The following is a 3,206-nucleotide window of genomic DNA, read 5'->3' as shown; positions in this document are numbered from 1 at the left end:
TATTAAAAAAAAAAAAAAAAAAAAAGGTAGGCAAAGCTTAAAAGTTCTCTAGTGAATAACTCATTTTTTCCACCCTTGTCCTCAATGGACTTCAGAAGCTTTTCTGATAAGAGTGGGACTACATATAGGTGATGAAGTGGTAGGAAAATGATAGTAGAAGCTTTGAAACTGGCTCTATTCTGAATTAAAACTAGCTTTTTATTCCTTATATGAGTAGTGTTGGGGAACTTTGTAGCAGCCAACAGCTGAGGTGCTGTGAATAATTAAGCGAGTGCCAGAAGACCCAAAAGCAGAACAAAAAATGCCTTTTTCCGTCTGATGAGGCTGCATGTCAAATCTTTTCTCTCCCACATCAAAGACCTAAGATGTGTTCTTCAATTATTTGATTAGGTTGATTTAGCCATGGATAACAAGGCTGTCTCTAGATAATATATACTCATTCTGCTATGGCTTTAACTGCTCAGAAGAGACTAGCGTACGTTAACTCCTGCTTTGCCAAATCACCCATTACTGAGGCATGTTTTCTTCTAACTTGCATGTAGTATAAGAAAAAGGACAATAAGGAGCTTTGGTAGAAGATTACACGTAGGAAGAAATTTAAAATTAAAAAAAAAATCCTTAAAGATGCAGTTTCACTTGTGTGTTTACTGATTTGCTCAGAATGCAAAATGAAGCCCTTTTACACCTGATGCAGGAAAAACATGCAAGCCTGTGATGGATACCCATCCTTAAAATTGCTACACATTTCTCATTCAGGCTCCACATTTTGGACTGCTATATGGATTTCGTTTTTTTATCCCCACCTGATTTAAAAAAAACCCAAAAAACCTTATGTATTTTCATTACTTTATTTATGATATACAGACCCCAATTCTATGATTGGGATTCAATGCTATACAAGCATCATTGGAATCCTCTCATGTAATCTTAGACTTGTTCAGATATGGTTAGGTTCAGAAAGGTTACAACTGAGCAGCAAAGCAAGGGGCTATAATAATGGGCTCAAGGGTGAGTAACAGAGGGAACATGACTTAGTGAGGTACTTATAACATGTTAGTTTAGTAAGAGTGGATTCATTCTAGAGCCAAAGTGTTGTAAGAGAAGTCTTCACAGCAGGAATTCCAGTCATGTACCACTGGCTCCTCTGGTGATTCACCAGACTCTGCGCTTGCACCTTATGTTGTTGCCTTTTACTTACTGCAAGATGCCAGAGTATGAAAAGAAGACAGATAAAAATGGCTACATAAAAAGTTACATAGTTCAACTACAAAAATGAATAGTGTGAATATACAAGAATATAATTTTTTCTCATTTGTGTTGATCTAAAAAAGCAGTAATTGACTTAGGTTTATGCCAACAGAAAACTGATGTGACATTCTGATCATCTCTTTTGCAACTTGACATCACAAAGTATTTTCCTTTTGGTCATCCCGCTCTTGTCCATATAGCCGACTGGGCCATTTACAAAAGCTTGCGCTTTCAGTGTTTATAGATTCATAAATGTTCACAGACCCACTGGTCTTTCTGGAAATCATTCCAAACAAGAAACAGATTTTCTAGACTGATAATGCATTTAGGTATGAGAAAGTAGGTGTAGAGATGGCGTTTTTCCAGCCATCACCTATTGGCCATAATCTACCGTTGTTCAACTCAACCAAATTGAATGCTGGCTCATTTATGGGTTTTTTACTTCAGCATTTCTGGGAGAGATGCTAAGTTCAAGTCTGTGCCCCAAATTACATAAAATATGAGGCAATCCCGGCACTGGTTCCTAAAGACTTGGAAAAACGTGTGTCAAAAGGAAAAGCGGCACCCTTCAAAACTGCAAAGCCCGTATTTGCTTGATACAAGAAATTACTTGCTCTGTAATGTTTATTTTCCTCTGTGCTTTTAAAAAGGCCTATAATGGCAATAACCTTGGCACAGAACATGGGCTTAATGATGGCTCAGCTTTCTTCAAGCCATTGTCTTTCCAGTTGGTCATTAATCGCCCACTGTTGCTAAAAGCTTTTGACAACAGTATGTTTAATTCATGGAGGTCACACAGGCTGCTTCCTATGAAGATTTGCAAATGTAAATTCAGGACAAAGTTAACTTCTTTACATTTTTGTCCAGAAGTCTCCAGCTTTCTTGATATATGTGTCTATGGAGAAAAAGGACTGAAACTCTAGAGACTTTGAACCCATCTTACTGCGGAAGGGAAGGGAAGGGAAGGGAAGGGAAGGGAAGGGAAGGGAAGGGAAGGGAAGGGAAGGGAAGGGAAGGGAAGGGAAGGGAAGGGAAGGGAAGGGAAGGGAAGGGAAGGGAAGGGAAGGGAAGGGAAGGGAAGGGAAGGGAAGGGAAGGGAAGGGAAGGGAAGGGAAGGGAAGGGAAGGGAAGGGAAGGGAAGGGAAGGGAAGGGAAGGGAAGGGAAGGGAAGGGAAGGGAAGGGAAGGGAAGGGAAGGGAAGGGAAGGGAAGGGAAGGGAAGGGAAGGGAAGGGAAGGGAAGGGAAGGGAAGGGAAGGGAAGGGAAGGGAAGGGAAGGGAAGGGAAGGGAAGGGAAGGGAAGGGAAGGGAAGGGAAGGGAAGGGAAGGGAAGGGAAGGGAAGGGAAGGGAAGGGAAGGGAAGGGAAGGGAAGGGAAGGGAAGGGAAGGGAAGGGAAGGGAAGGGAAGGGAAGGGAAGGGAAGGGAAGGGAAGGGAAGGGAAGGGAAGGGAAGGGAAGGGAAGGGAAGGGAAGGGAAGGGAAGGGAAGGGAAGGGAAGGGAAGGGAAGGGAAGGGAAGGGAAGGGAAGGGAAGGGAAGGGAAGGGAAGGGAAGGGAAGGGAAGGGAAGGGAAGGGAAGGGAAGGGAAGGGAAGGGAAGGGAAGGGAAGGGAAGGGAAGGGAAGGGAAGGGAAGGGAAGGGAAGGGAAGGGAAGGGAAGGGAAGGGAAGGGAAGGGAAGGGAAGGGAAGGGAAGGGAAGGGAAGGGAAGGGAAGGGAAGGGAAGGGAAGGGAAGGGAAGGGAAGGGAAGGGAAGGGAAGGGAAGGGAAGGGAAGGGAAGGGAAGGGAAGGGAAGGGAAGGGAAGGGAAGGGAAGGGAAGGGAAGGGAAGGGAAGGGAAGGGAAGGGAAGGGAAGGGAAGGGAAGGGAAGGGAAGGGAAGGGAAGGGAAGGGAAGGGAAGGGAAGGGAAGGGAAGGGAAGGGAAGGGAAGGGAAGGGAAGGGAAGGGAAGGGAAGGGAAGGG

This window comes from Athene cunicularia (genome assembly GCF_003259725.1).
Source record: "Athene cunicularia isolate RWA chromosome 5 unlocalized genomic scaffold, athCun1 chr5_part1, whole genome shotgun sequence".
In the NCBI taxonomy this organism is placed as follows: Eukaryota; Metazoa; Chordata; class Aves; order Strigiformes; family Strigidae; genus Athene; species Athene cunicularia.
The sequence above is the reverse complement of the archived record's forward strand: the minus strand, read 5'-3'. Positions refer to the sequence as shown.